At 34.4% G+C, this 16966-nt stretch overlaps 1 long non-coding RNA gene across 1 annotated transcript in view; it reads left to right on the top strand.

Annotated features, from left to right (window-relative positions):
- LOC137624907 (uncharacterized) overlaps window positions 1-16591 on the top strand; it is a 481276-nt gene extending 464685 nt beyond the window's left edge. Inside the window, exon 3 of the long non-coding RNA XR_011040783.1 lies at window positions 15541-16591. This is a non-coding gene — a long non-coding RNA (uncharacterized lncRNA). The remainder of the gene's footprint in view (window positions 1-15540) is intronic.
- The last annotated feature ends 375 nt before the right edge of the window (window positions 16592-16966 follow it).

The following is a 16966-nucleotide window of genomic DNA, read 5'->3' as shown; positions in this document are numbered from 1 at the left end:
GTAAAAGTTAATACTGGTAGGACCAACTTATTAAGTATTTTTAAATTTAGAGAAAGTGCCATTTTACTCTTCATAATCTAATTTGGTTTAGCAAATGTTCTCCATCAAGATTATCCTTTTAATTTTGGTCTCGTGTCCTGGGAAACATACTGTCTGCTCTAAAAACGTGTATTCATTAACAATCTCTAGAGGTTCGTCCATAACTCTTATTTGTTGTTTTCATTATCACTGAACATTATCTTAATTTTACTTATATTCATTTTCAGTACTACATTTTTGCTTTCTCTTTTCAAATCTTCTATCAGCTCTTGTAATTCCTCCCATGATTCACTAAACACAACTATATCATCTGTCAATCTCAAGTTGTTAGGTATTCCCCATTAATATTAATTCCTACATTTTCTTTATCTAAATTCTTAAAAACTTGTTCTAGGCATGCTGTGAATAATTTAGTTCCTGTGCAACTAATTTCTCAATCGGAATTTTCTCACTTATCTTTATGAAGTTTTAGGAGTGTTCTATTGCCTGTATAGATATCTTCAAATGTTTCAACTTAAGATTCTTTTATTCCTTGGGTTTGGGGTTTTTTCATTACTGCTGATGTTTTGACAATAAAAAGCCTTCGCATAGTCTATAAATGCCACTCATATTGGTTTGTCATACTCTGTTGATTTTTCCATTAGCTGGTTAATTACATGGATATGGTCTGTTGTCGAATACTCACTTTTAAAGCCTGCCTGCTCTTCTGATTGATTAAAGTCTAGCTGTTTTATATTCGGCTTAATATGATCTTTGTAAATATTTTATAGATTACGGAACGTAAACATATTTGGAAGTAATTTTTCTGGTCTTTTATGTTTCCCTTCTTGTGAATTGTTATAATGATAGTTTTTCCAAGCTGTAGGTATAGACCATTCTCTCAGAAATTTGGTGTATAGTTCAGCAAGTTTTGCTATTGTTATTAAATCAACTGATAGGCATATTCTCTTGCTGCTTTGTCCCTTTTCATAATTGTCAATGCTTTCTTTACTTTTCTTACTGTTGTGGTTGGTAACATCTCAGGTGTTTTATTATTTCTATCGGTGAATTAATTTATTATAAAATTTTTGGTTAGCATCGTTTAGAAATCTTCTGCCATTTTTATCACTCCATCTCTATCGTGGATAATATTTCCATTTTAGCAAACGTATTCCAAGTCTTCTTGTCATCAATTTGATATGTGTATATATATATATATATATATATATATATATATATATATATACAGTATATATATATATATATATATATATATATATATATATATATATATATATATATATATATATAATGAATATACAATGTCTTAGTGGCGTCAAAAAACGGAGATAGAATCTCTGAGGACAAATTGTCCTGCAGATATTTTTCAAGATAACAGCAGAAATACATTTACTTTTCTCCACTTGTTATTTGGTTCCATATATATATGAATATATATATATATATATATATATATATATATATATATATATATATATATATATATATATATATATATATATATATTTCCGGTCACGCAAAGCTCTTCGCGGCCCTCGGTTAGGGGGAAGAGGAAAGCTGCGTTACTGTGTAATATCTAGTCGTCTATTTTGACGGGTCACGTACACTAATATGTATAGATAAATAGATATATGTTGCTAAATTCCAAGTCAACATGGTAATTAAATATATACATAATCTTTTTTTTCTAACGGTATTGTTATCATAGCGGTAGGGAAGACCTACAGTTTTACTAAATGATTTTTGTTGACTTCTTGGTACCACTAAACGTCCTTCCTGCATCTTCAAGACGGAGTTCAAAAGTTTTTTTCGTACCCTTCTTTTATATTTTCCAAATTTACCCAGAAATTTCCACAACCTGAGCGCGGGGAAATAGAGAAAACCACCTATCATAAAGTGAGCTACTGGAGCACCCTTTTTTTTCTTTTCTTTTTTTTATTTTATTTTCTTTTTTTTTTTTTTTTGGTTCCACATACCATAGCCGTATATAGTTGCGACACATACTTTGATTGGCGATTTATCTTTTGTCTTAAATTAAGTATATTTGGTAAAGAGCATATCTAAAGTGATGATGCATATATATATATATATATATATATATATATATATATATATATATATATATATATATATATATATATATATTGTGTATGTATGTATGTGTTTGTACGTATGTTTGTGTTTATGCGCGTATGTATATTTCGAATTATGACCTTCTCTTGACAGTGGGACGATGAACTACTTGTTCAGAAATCTTTCAGGAGAGACATTAAAAATTCATTGATTTTATTGTTGAGCTATCATGAAAATGTTGCTTAAAGAAGGTTTAGCAATTTAGAGATACTAATGTACTGTATCCCAAGACTGAGGCGTGCCTTATGAGGGTTATTGCAAACTCCTTGTTGGATGGAAATAACAGTGAACCTCTTTTCATGAACGCAACGACAATCACATTATCAATCTCTTAGGTTTCCTATTTTTACTGTGGTACGAAAATCACTCGGTGGAAGATTGTAGGATTCGCAATTTTGTACTCCTGGGGACACTTCTTTTTGTAAGAAATGGGGAAAATGTGTAATGTGTTAAATGCTTCTCTAAGATTCGTTCATCATTTTCGTTTTGGTCTAATGGCATGATTTTTTTTATAGCCTATTCTCTCCTTTCATCTAATGCTAATGAATTTACGTCCATATGATTTCGGAGTGGATTTTTTTTCGTACCTTAATTGGTATTTTTAAGAAAAAGGCGTCCCAAATTTGAGAAAATATTTTTTTCTGATGCCTAATGTGCTTTAAATAGTGAAACCTAATTTTAAAGTGCGTTTTTGTTTTTCTTGTCTATATATTAAGCTGAAGTGTGTCCTTTCTTAGCTTCCTTACAACAAAGTTATTCTTTTTCTCGAGATTATGCTGGAGAATTGCGAAACCAATCTAGGCAATAACTCCGGATTATTGCCCTTCAAGAATCAGTTGCCTATTTTTAATAGATATGTGTATGTTGATGAGAACTATGGTAACAATAAGATTGCAACGTAATAGATATGATGCATACCCAATTGCTAATCTATGATGGCCTTCATATCATTAACAAATTGAAAATAAATTGATATTTAAGCATGGAATAACCAAGATTGTCATTGTGAAATAGAAAAATTTCTATATTAGAAACTGAAACCCTGACTTATTCTGCAGGTTCATTTGCATGATACTTTTTTTTTTTTTTGAAGATTATCGTAGGTATTTTGGAGTTAGAAGCACCTCAGTCGACTGTTTTATGCAACTTATTCAATTCCTAATCGGGAATTGTATTCTAGTTTCGGAGAGGCTAATTTTGTGAAGTTATATTCCTTAAATAGTTTTTAGTATTGCCAATCATGTGTTTTAGCAAATTGATTATTACATTCTGTTATAGTCCTTGGTAGCTTATGCTAAGCGTTTACACTAATCTAGCATTTTCTCTCGACGGGCGAAATGTGGATGGGATACCACCAGTGAGAGAAGGGGCAAGTTACTAGATCCTAAAAGCCGCTGTTTTTGAGCTGGCATTAAAGTTTAATGGTCTGAAGAGCCGATTGTGGTGACAATGTGTGACATGACTGGATTTTTGGGGGGAGGGTGTGAAGTCTTTCTCATGTCGCATAATTGTTTGTGAGCTTGGATGGAGTATTTACTTATGGAGAGGTTAAGGCTAATGAGTCTAACGGCTGCGTCATCAGCGGCCGTTACATGGTCCTAGCTGTGGTGGAGAGGGGCTGTTGAAGCTGATCCCATTTGTATATGCTTGCCTTTGGGCCACAATCAATGATCTGCCCCTGGCTCATGCGTGACCGTTAAACTTCTAAATTTAGTGGGAATAGATGAGAGAAAGATTATGATAGACTTAAAATGAAGAACATGGATGGAGATGATGCAAATTTTGTGAAATTTTCTTGCTGATTAAGTATGACTATTTTTATGCAGAAATTAATAGCATTAGATTGGTAAAATTGTACCGATTTTTATAGTTTTTATTATATGGCCGTAATATGTAGATATGAAAATGAGAGTGATTATTAGACCTGTTTCTCCCGAAGGACATTAGTGTTTTTACAGTGTTTACTTATGTATATCGTGTTACAGTGTTTATTTTGTATATCGTGAAGACCTATTACAGCTTGCATACATCTTTTATTTTTTCGTTAGCTTCATTGACACTTGGTAGTTAACGTTGTGGATAACTCTCCCCTATTACATGGGCTTTGCATCGACATGAGTATGGAAATTTCAAACTTTCACGACAAATAGATTATTCATAGATTTACAAACGACCCGAAAGTTTAGCGCCATGGTCCAATATTCATAAAGACGTATTAGTCAAAGAATGCGTTCTTCATTTACCCTCTAGCGTTGGTGGAAGGGATATATGTCGGGGATCAATTATTGATTATTGAGTTCAGTGAGGGGCGCAGCTTCATGTGTGGGAAAATTGTTTTACAAAATGGCCCGGGAATTTTCATCCTATCTCAGCCATGAGTATTTGTACGCACGGGTACTGGTCCAAAGCCCGGATGTAAGAGGTGGTTTGGGTGTAGGCTTAACGCTTGGCGTTGTAAATATGCATGCATTTTTTTAGATGTTTAGCCATATAATGTTATTGGCATTTGATTTTAAGAATGCTCAATTCCAAGATAAAAGAAATGTATGTGATATTTGTGCTAATGGGAAAGGTACGTACCTTATACTGTATATACGAAGCACTACTAGGTACTCAAATCAACTGTGGTATCTTTTTACAAGCATCATAATGATTATAATAATCCCTTGTTTTCACTACAGTAAGAGTAAGCAAGAAATTTTATCACAATATACGAAGGTACCTGACGGTCTGGAAGCTAAATTAGCCCTAATGTCCCCACATTATGTTGAATATCAGTAGTTTGCTCTCATTTTCGTTGCTCTTCGTAACTCCACAGTGTTTTTACTGCTGCAATTGCTTGCGTTACGTGTTTGCCATTCTCTCCCCTTCGTCTGATCATTTCATTTTGTGGGTGGAGTGATATCTTAGTATATTTGTCCTAATGAATTTTGTAAAAAATGTCAATGATCTTCCTGATTTTAGTCTTCTATAAAGAATATTTTCTCGATATATGAAGAAAGATGATGTATTCAGACAGTTATAACAAAGATTGATAGGAGGATCTCATTTTAATGTCAACTTCCGCATGAACTAGTTTTCCTATGATCGTATTTGAGTTATATTTAGTCAGTGATTCGAATTATGGTCAGAACGTTCAAGGTCGCATCAATCAGGCCAATGCAGGAACTGTTGTCACATGCAAATTAAGGTTAGGCGGTTTTCATTTATGAGTGCGAAATACACAACATGACTGTTGAATAATATATCTGTATGAGAAAACGTCATATTAATGCATTGATAGATGATATTGAAAGTGGTGTTGAGTTGCGTCATATTAGGTAAGGTGTAATTCTGATTTTGAACAACAATCCTTTCAGCTATCCTAATGATCATTGTGAATTTTTACTCTGTGACAGTTTAGACATAATAATACTAAAACCAGTAATATCGTACTTAATTGGTATACAGTACTCTTCGTTTTTTGTCCTTTTTTATATGACCTTGATCCATTTTATTTATGTCTCGGGAAATGCTCATCAGACGAATCCCAAAGAGGATAGAGGTTGATTATCATTTTCATCATTATTATGTTTGTTATTCAGAATATGCAAACATTCCTTTAAAAGTAGTTTGAAAGATTTATCCCAGGACATTTATATCTGACATTTATATCTGAAGAAAACTAAAAGAGGGAGAAAAAAGAAAGGAATAGATATAGGTGAAATCATTGGTCAATATATAGGTGTTTAAAGAGCAGTACTGAAATTATGTTGAATGGCATATGGCTTCTCTATGCATGCAAGTTTTCTAATTAATGTAAATCACCTTTTTTGGTGGCAGAAAATGGTACTAAAACATTTTAATTATATACTGATACGATGCGGGAATATTTTCAATACGTATGTCGAGGTTTAAATACTAAATTTTCATTGAATTTCAGATTTTATGAGCGTTCTTGGTTCTTAATATTTTTATGGCTTTTGTCTCACGTCATCTGTTTGTTCCTTTCCCGAAGAAATGTCCGTAATGTCTGCAGAAGTTTGAAGACTGTAAATAGTCGGACCCCTCAATATTTTAAAAACAAAATAGTACAAGTTGATTGTTCGCCTTGAGTCCTCATCTTTTTATTCAGCAGTTTTTGTCACTTTTTACACCTCGTGTCGTAGGTATGCTATTTCCCTGGACATATGTTCTGCCAGACCTTGGGTAAACCGAAGCGGATTTAAATCGTAGTATTTCTCTCCCCCTCTCCTTACTTTCTCCCATTTAAAGCGTAGTCTTTTTCTCTCGTAAATACCCCGCGTCCTTTTTTTATTCTGTTTATGCTTTTTGTATATATTCGCTAACCGCCTCCATGTTCATTTCCTGCACATATGTTCAGGTTTATCGCAGTATAAACTGAATATGCAGCAAATTGTTCTCTCATTCCCCCTTTGTCTTTTTCTATTTTGAGCGTACTTTCATCTATCTATCTACCTATCGTTTTTTTTATTTATCTTTTTATTAATTACAGGTGTTTCTTTCCCTGTTAATTTCCATGGAATGTTTTCAAATTTCATCTGTGTAAACCAAATACTCTTACATTAAAGCGTACTCTCTGCTTGCTTATTCACTTATTTACACACAGGCACACACGCACACGCACCCACACATACATGTAATGCGTACTCTCTCTCTCTCTCTCTCTCTCTCTCTCTCTCTCTCTCTCTCTCTGCAAAACCTTTCCTCCCTAGCACACCCTTCAGATATCCCATGGGCGCAGCCAGTCATCAAACATTGCCTCTGAGCTCCCCTCTTTCCTTCTGTTCCGCGATTCCCCTCCTCCTTCTCCTCCTCCTCCTCTCCCCTTACTTCTCCACCACCTCCGCCTTTTCCTTCGTTCTGTCACTCTTTTGTACTGGAAGTGCTTGCTTGTTGGCTGCTTGCGATGTATTCAAAGGCAACATATGATTATGGCAATACTTGAGGGGGAAGAAGATCGATTTGAAAGTTGTATTTAGCAAGGTCACTCGTATTTCCATTGTGTTGCCACTCCTGTTAACGGCACGGTTGCTAGTTTATCCGATTGTTATTTGTGCTTTCAGCGTTCATATATTTTTTCTTGTTTTCTGTTTGTCCTCTTGTTAATGTTCATAGTTGCTCAGGTTAATCCAATTAATCTCTATATATTTTCCTTGTAAAGTGAAATCTAGTTTTCAGGATGCGTGCAAGTTCAAAAAACTTTTATAGGCTTCGAGTAGATCATTATCGTCTTTAAATCTTTTTATCTAAATTTTACCTGGAACCTATTATTCAGAAGCAACCAACGTTTCTTCGAGGCATTATGGTGGCACCTATCACTTGAATGGCAAAAATGGTGTCTGACATAACTTCTGTACCAATAGATGGCGTTGACTGCTACCGTTTGCGCAATTTGTTCAATAGATGGCAGGAGTTGTGAGTTTTTGCCTTTGTATTCTCTCTTCACGTGTACATTTTCCTTTCCACGTTGCTGGTCATTTTTCGCTGGGAATTGATAGATAATCCACTGGTTCCTATGATATATATATGAAAAAAGAAATTGAATTACATTAAAACAACACCCTTTTTTACATAAAGAATGGCCTTTTCAGTCCAAGTTCGGTTGTTTAGCATTTCAGGGTCGTATGATGTCTGCGGTTATTTCAAACGCCTCGAGTTGATGTTTCGGATAACATTTTATTTGCATAATAGTTATAGTTTTTCGTGTGTAAAGGTTTTGTTATTTCACCCAAATTCCAATAAGTTCCACATTTTTGGCTTGTTGTTAACTCAAGTTATGCGTAACTTAATCTTTCTTTGTTTTGTTGCAGGAATAAAACATGGCTCGACCAATTGTTTACACGTTCTATGTTCAACAGCCTTATTTATGTCCGTGATGTTTTTAAAAGTATCTTGGAATTCATAATGAATGTTAACTTGTTAGATAATTATATTGTTTCTTGCTGCCCATTTTGTGGTTTAGGTGTATTGTTTAATATGTTTTCATAATATTTATATAATTTTAGACGAGGTTAAGAATGAAGACTAATATATCTTCCTTTAAGAAACAATTTTGTCTTTGTGGTGCTAAGCTCTGTTTTATGTTTTCAATGATTAGGTGACTATGATGGGTTGCATCTAGACTTGAGGAGGTCGCTGCTTTAGCGACGTTATGCCAGGATTTTTTGTTTTTCATTTGAAACCTAAAAGCTTTAAACTTATTGTATCCACTATGTATGCTACCGTATAATTACATACAGAGAGATCATGGGAAAGTATGAATTTCGTATTCAAACATTGCAGCTTCATCACAGATACATGAAATTCGACCTAATATGATTATGGCAACTAGATTTAATTATATAAACCTTTTGTTTGATTTTTCTTCACTGGAGAAATTATTAATATGGAACATGCCGTAAAAGTTTCTAAATTATATAGTAAACTTCAAGAAAATTACTATTCATATGAGAAACAAATTATGTAAAAAGTAAGCTAGAGCTCTGCCAAATCTAAGCAATCCTCCCACACAAAAAGAAAAAGGAAAAAAAATATATATATATCTGAAATTTTGTCGTTTGTTGGCACTCAGGAGGATCGCCAATGATAACCTTCTCAAAAGAAAAATATCCAAACTTAGCGTTTTGCGTAATGTGACAAGCGAGTCGATCCAAAAGTATCGCATTCTTATCGGGGTAATATCGGTGAATAAGCCAATGAGTAGATAAAATTACTAATATAATTCGACTGTGGATTGACGGCTGTTTGAACACATTGGCTTCTTATGCTTCTAGTAAAAACGAGCTTTATTTGGCAAAATTAATCTCTCTCTCTCTCTCTCTCTCTCTCTCTCTCTCTCTCTCTCTCTCTCTCTCTCTCTCTCTCTCTCTCATATAGGTGTGATTTTAAGGAATATTAATGGTCCATGTCAAGCTGGAATAAATCAGGTTATGAGGCAAGGACCACTTAAGTGTTTACATGCAAGCAACTAGTGTTAAATAAGGATATTGTAAACGTTATTTGAACCACGTGTCTGGCTTCAAGAAAATAAATCTAGCACTGAAGGCAATGGACATAGCGTATCGGCTACTGATTTAACAACTATAATACAGCCACTCAAAATAATATTTGAAAAAATCTTAAGTTAAATTGTACTTTTTAATTGCCTCTCAAGCGCTTTCGTTAATATAGTAGTTTAACTGTAAAAGTGCTTTAAATAAGTATCGGTATTATTTTATTTGAATAGCATAGCAGCCACATGGCGTTATTGTGTGTGGTTCAGAGTGACGTAACAGCGTAATTAATCCTGAAATAGTAAGTGAAGTGACATAGGATCAGAGTTATGATATAGGGTACTATTGTTTAATAGTTTTTTTGTAACACATCGATCCTTGTCATAGATTTTATACCAAGCCTTAAACGTAACTGACCAGGAAATTATATATTGTCTGGAAATATATTTGGAGCCAAGTTTTAGCAAATCGTTTCTTTAATGAGGTTGAGGTGTAAATTGTAATTTGTTTGTTGACATGTTATGAAAGAAACGTTTTAGCAAGTATTAATTTTCTGGATTCAGACGTGTTCTTAGCCAACAAATTAGGTTCTCGTGACGCTAATTTATGAACGTAATCAACCAGTCAGGTATGCTTTCATTCAGACTGGTTTATACAGATAATACGTAATATGAATGAAATAACGTACCACCTTTATTAGAGCTATGTAAAAACGAACGCGGGAAGTTTCTTTTTAACCTCCCGATTAATCCGTATATTTTTTAAGGATGGAGTAAAGGCGGTTGGTATTTCATAGAAGCTGAACATTACCATGAGAGAGTCTTTTTAAGTCACCTGAGCCAACTTTCCTCAATGTTTTGAGAAAAGTCTCTTTCCTGAACGTGATCCTAAGTTGCAGCTGGAATATGATGGATTAATTTTGAAAGGTGCATTCTTTGGTCAATTCGTCCTTGGGTTGTTTTTGAATTCCATTCAAGGTAATCCGAATTACTACCCGTATAATCGGATGTATCAAACCTGTGTGTATGGCCGACCTTGAAAAGTTCGTTGTCTGGCTCTGGATCCCCTTCATCATGGTATAACCGGTTTTTACGGTTTGACGTAGGCTATTACATCGGTCATGGAATCTGACCAAGCTAAAAACCAGAATTAGCCTTTGATACATATAACTAACTAAACATAGCCATAATACTATGAACTGAACTGTGGGAAAGGTAAAATCTTATTGGCCGATTCTCGTCCATGGGTCTGATGTATGTTGTATACAACATACATTTGACCCATGGACCTGGTGGGTCTAGCTGGAAGGACCAGGAAATCTTTTAAAAAAATGGTCAGGATAGATTTACGAAGTGAAATGTAAAAGGACTGAAAACGTGACTTTGCAGAGACAATTAGTTTTGGTGCCCTTTTGGAAAAGTACCTGCCTGCCATTCACCGGACTTGGGTTCCAGTCATGCTCAAGCTCGATAGTTTCTTGTAGTGTCTACATACTCTCCAGCCTTGTTAGCTAAAGATTTGGAGGGTGTCGGGGAAGCCTATAGGTTTACCTGCTGAGCATCAGCAGCCATTGCCTGGCTCGTCCTGGTCCTAGCTTTGGCGGAGAAGGGTCTTGAGCACTATAGTCAATTCTTTTTAGCGAGGCAGATTTGTGCTGACTCGCAAGGATGCCCTTTTAGCTCGTAAAAGTTTTCTGATCGTTAATTGGTTGGACAAGATAATTCTAACCAATCAGCGATCAGGAAACTTTTCCGAGCTAGAAGGGCACCGCTGCGAGTCGGTGCAAATGTGCCTCATTAAAATTGAGTATAATTATATGTATATATATGATATGTTTCTAGGGCATTGTCATTTTTGTCCCCGGCCTCTGTCATTCATGAGTGATATTTAAACCTTTAAAAGTTTCCTCTCTGCAAATAAACAGAAAACTCAGCATAAATAAATAATTATCCCAATAAAGTGATAGATTATATGATTGGGGTTTGCGCACTTGATTGGTAAACATTTTCAACGCAAGAAATTTACCTAATCCTGCTTATCCGTGCATGTACTTGATCCAAGCATGATTATAAATACGCTTGATTTTATATAAATTTTAAACGTATGCAATTGAACAAATTGAATTATCGTCACGTAATTCACTTGAGTAAAATTATTAACTTATCTGTAAAAGTGTGTTTTTTCCAACATATGTACTATTCATGATTAAGATATTCATGTCGTACAAGTGTAGACCTCAGGAAAATTATCACATTGAAGAATTGGATAAAAATCCATAAAATCATGAAAACTTGTATTTTTCAGTGATCTTGATGCATTAATTTTATCTTAGATTTTAACCTGTTTATCTTAGAATGGTATTTTAATTCTTATAGCTTTATTTTTATCCATTATCGTTGTTGCACATTAAGATTTAGTGTAAAAGAGTTCACAAATTAACGGGTAATATTGTGTCAATATTCGTGACTTTTATTCTTGATGACCAGAATAGGGGTTCCTGAAAGCCTGGTTATCTCCATTGTGTAGTTCAAAATGCTGAAGTTTCGGCTTTCTTTTTCCTTCCCTTCATACTGTATGTATGTATATATATATATATATATATATATATATATATATATATATATATATATATATATATATATATATATATATATATATTATCTCATTATTGTCAATATCATCATCATCAGCAGCAGCAGCCGTTACTAGTCTACTGCAGAACAAAGGTCGCATCTGTTTATGGTCTTTGTACGCCAATTTATACCCGCACATTTTCTTAGTTCTTCAATCCATCGTTTTCTCTTCCCTGTGATTATTTTTCAATCTGTGGGACCCATTCTCTTATTCTTCATATCCATGTTTTATCTGTCATTCTCATTACATATATTGCTTGCCATGTCCATATCTTTTCCCTTACAAGTCGTTTGAAAATCCTCTACTTTGGTTTGCTCTTGTATCCATGTTGCTCTTTTTCTCTCTCTTATTGTTAATCCCATCACTACTCTTTCCATAGCTCTTTGAGTTGTAACTAACTTTTGTTCTAAGGTTTTAGTAAGGCTCCATAATTCTGATGCATAAGCTAATACTAGTACGACCATCTGATTAAATACCTTTCTTTTTAAAGAAAAATTAATTTTATTTTTAATCTTTTGTTTACCAAAAGCTCTCTATCTGGTGCTTATCCTTCTTCCAATTTAGGTCTCGTGTCCTTGGGAAACACTTACTAAATACGTATATTTATTAGAAAATCTGTATAGGTTTGCCCATAACCGTTGTTTGCTGTCTCTGCATTTTCATTGAACATTATCTTTGTTTTACATATTCATTTTCAGTCCTACATTTCTGCTTTCTCTATTCAAATATTCGATCATATTTTGCAATTCCCCCAATGATGCTCTACATTGAACTACATTTTCCAATCCAAAGTTTTTAAAACTACTTATAGGCATGCTGTGGATAATTTAGGAGAGATTGGGTCTCCCTGTCTAACTCCTTTCTCAACTTGAATTTTATCAGTACCTATACGTAGCTTAAGGATTGCTGTACTTCCCATATAGATTTCCTCAAACGTTCTAACATAAGATTTATCTATTCCTTGCTTTTGAAGGGCTTTCATTACTGCTGAAGTTTTAATAGAATAAAAAGCTTTTTTTATAGTCTATAAAAGCCATACATAGTTGTTTGTCATACTCTTGATTTTTTCATTAGCTGGTTACTTGCATGGAAATGGTAAGTTGTTGAATACCCACTTCTAAAGCCTGCCTGTTTTCTTGGTTGAATAAAATCTAGATGTCTTTCTTTTCGGCCTAATGTTACTTTTAAATATTCCATATATTAGTAGAGTAAAATTGTTTTGCGTTAATTTTTCAGGTCCTTCGTCTCTTTTTTTTTTTTTTTCTTTTTGAGAATTAGTATAATAATAAATTTATTTCCGAGGTGTATGTATAGAGCATTCTTGCAGACATTTTGTGTATGGTTCAGCGAGGTTTACTACTATGAAATCTCCTCCATCTGTTAATAAATAAATTTTTAGGCCATCATCTGCTGCTTTGCCTCTTTTCATGCCTTTTAATGCTTTCTTTACTTCTTCTTTTGTTACGTTAGTTAACGGCTCTAGAGTTTCATTATTTCTACAGGCAAAGTTATTTCTTATATCATTATATAATAGCATTGTATTAAAATCCTTTGCACTTTTTATCCCTATTTGTTTTGTTGATAGTACTTCCATTTTCGTCATATAAAGCAAACATCTGTTGGCGCCCTGTTCCAAGTCTTTTCGTCAATTTGATGCTCTCTCTCTCTCTCTCTCTCTCTCTCTCTCTCTCTCTCTCTCTCTCTCTCTCTCTCTCTCTCTCTCTCTCTCTATATATATATATATATATATATATTATATATGATATATATATGTATATATATATATATATATATATATATATATATATATATATATATATATATATATATATATATATATATATATATATATATATATATATATATATATATAATCATCAGTGGTAACTAACTAGTCCACTGCAGGATAAAGGCATCAGACATGTTTTTCCACTCACCTCTGTTTATATATATATATATATATATATATATATATATATATATATATATATATATATATATATATATATATTTAAAGAAAGGAAGAATACAGTCGGCTAATATTTTTCTTATACATAAACAAAGAATGATGGTATGTTCCTGTAAGTTTTTGTTTAGGGGACTGAACGTTAGAAAGGTAAAGGGCAAACTGGATGAAGCGTATGTGATATTTTAGATAATGGAAAGGGTCCACATGGTTTTGGGGGTGGGGAGGTTCCTGTTTGTTACTGCATATTGGCGGTTCATTTATTATCCCATGTTTACCGCATTTATTTGTTCTAATCCCAGGATTTAGTAATTCTTGTTGCAAGTTTCGGTAGAACTAAACTTTAACCCTGCGTTAAACTTAAGGCATGAATACATAAACATATGAAGTCGGAAGTGGAGAGAGAGGGAGAGCGAGTGGATTGTTAACGGTTGATCGAAATACGTAAGTCCTGGCCATCTTTTCCAGGCGAGAAGCCTTTCAAAGAGAAAGAATAAGAAGCAACAGCCCGTTGCTGTGGTGTTGGAGCACCACTAGCTAACAATGCTCAGTCATTCGTTCAAAGTTTACATGTGGTCAAAATTGTCAAAGGACGATTTGTAAATATTTTTCTCTTAATGTTTCGCCCTTAAACATCCAGCTGCAGGGATTAATTGAATGAAGTTCCATTCATCAACTCATAAAGTTCTTATAATCATGATGGTTCCAAGTCCTTTTTTTTTTAGCAATGGCTTAACAATCCTTAATTTAGATTACCAAACGATGCTAAGATTTGCAACTATTTTCAAGAGGCTAGTATAAGCAGCAATAGTCATTATAAAGCATACCCATTAAGAGTTGCTTCCATTCATCACAGCTTAATACGGCTAGACTACCTGGACGACACGCACGTGATCTTCGCGTCGCTCGAAGAATTTATTTTCATGAATGAATGTCTGTGAAGTGGGAAAATCATCGTTTATTAGACTAGGGAACTTTTCTGTGTGCTAATGTTTGGTATCTTTATTCCATCGCTTCATTCTGACTATACCTGTGACGACGTTTAACGCTTCTGTGGTGTTCCACAGTGCTTCACTGCTTGGCATAGCTTCTGCTGCGGGTGTGTACGTGTGTGTGTTTGTGTGCGCGCGCGCGTGCTGTTGCTCTCTTCACTTAAACGAGTTCGCAAATGCATCGTTCAGTTTGAATGACGTCATAGTTTGTTCTTAGTCAAAAGTAGACGAATTTTCTTTTTTTCTTTTATATTTTTGGTTTTGTATTCCATTGGTTCTCTTTGGGGATTTCTCTTATTAATCTCTGGTTCAATAGGATCCTGGAAGATGTTAAATTTTACGGAAATAATTTAAGGAACGAAATGAAAAGATTTCTGGACGATTCGATACGGGTAGAACAGGATAACCTCCCACACTCTGACGTCATGCCTCTAACATTAGCCAATCAGCTGCCACTCCCCATTAAGCTCCGTGATATTTCGACATTATAAAAACACTATCCTTTCTATGTGTATTATCCTTGTAGTTCTTTTAGACTTTCTATGTTCTTTCTTTTCGATTAAGATACTGTTGTCTACTGGTATTTTCTTTATGGCATTTTTTTCAGTATCAAAATCGCAAATTTTATTATGGATGCACATTATTTGCTGTCGTTTTAAATACTATTGAGTTTTTATTTTCAATTTGTATATATAATTACAGTATTGAAGGTACATGTGATATACTTGTGATTTTTTTGGCAGTACTTAAAAAAATATTTCTTTTATTTTTCTTTCACCAGTCTACATAAGGCATCCTTTGGTGTGAGAGCATCCGTGAAGTGGAGACACCTAGCGGAAAGGCGGACTACTGCTGCCGTGTTACTCTATTGGCCGCGGGAAATTCAAACATGAACTGACTTATCGATTGGCCCATTGGCCTCTGTAACGCGGCCGCCCTACCATAGCTTGGACCGGAGATTTGAAACCAAAAAAGACACGATGCGAATAACGTGACCAGAAGAGAACAACTATCGCTGAGGTGGTCGAAATGTTGATTAACATTTAACCTGGGTAAACTAGTTGAACTGTATGTTCATTGTCGTCATCTATTCAGCCTCCACATTCGCCGTTTGTGCTTCGACGCGTGGGAAGTCCATTTGGCGCCATTTTTGCTACTGGGAACTTTGGCGCCACTTTCGCAGCCAGAAGCGATCTGTCATTGATCACTGAAACGTTTTGCGCCTCGCGTCAAGAAAAGAGCCGATGAATTTTCGTCGTGATTAACGATGTGAATCGTCTCAAGAATTTTTGGAATTGCTAATTATGCATTTTTGTTGAATGATATATTCACACTGAATTATTTTGCTAATTATTTATTTTTTATTTCGTTTGTGCTTATTGCTGCATATAATGTTTTTCATAAATGTTTGTTTGGATGCGGATTATGGTACATAGTATGGTACGTGTTGAAGCATTGGATTTATATTTCATAAACGAAGTAATGGAATATTCCCGGACCCCCTGTGTGACATTATTTAGGTCAAGATGTTGAACAGAGGATTCGTCCTATACCTCAGGGAGCCCAAATTAATAATGAAGTCCTGTTGGGGGCCTTGCTTACCTGAGAGAGAGAGAGAGAGAGAGAGAGAGAGAGAGAGAGAGAGAGAGAGAGAGAGAGAGAGAGAATTTGGTATCTTGGCTCCTTAAGTTGAAACATTCTATTATGTATTAAAAACCTGAATTGATCTTTTGATTTTATGCCCGTAATTTTTTATACATTTTATGCAAGAACGATAATTCATTTTAGTATTCTATTAAATTGTATGAATAAACATTTGAAATAAACATATTTTCTATAATTGACTATGTGCTTTTGATTATTAAATGACACTTATTAATTGGTTAGATTACATGTTGATAATTTCAGAAACTCCCATATCTCTCTCTCTCTCTCTCTCTCTCTCTCTCTCTCTCTCTCTCTCTCTCTCTCTCTCTCTCTTTCTCTTTTCATAGAGTAATAAACTACCAAAGTGTCCGGCCGTGCCTCACACCTACATCAACAGATAGTTGAGTTGCGTCATTTTCTGTATTTGGCCACCGTCTCTCTCTCTCTCTCTCTCTCTCTCTCTCTCTCTCTCTCTCTCTCTCTCTCTCTCTCTCTCTCTCTCTACCTTTGTACTTTATTATTATTTTTTATTATTGTTATTATTATTATTCAAGATTTGA

This window comes from Palaemon carinicauda, chromosome 31, assembly GCF_036898095.1.
Source record: "Palaemon carinicauda isolate YSFRI2023 chromosome 31, ASM3689809v2, whole genome shotgun sequence".
Lineage (NCBI taxonomy): Eukaryota > Metazoa > Arthropoda > Malacostraca > Decapoda > Palaemonidae > Palaemon > Palaemon carinicauda.
Note: the sequence above shows the minus strand (reverse complement) of the source record. Positions and strands in the feature narration are given on the sequence as shown.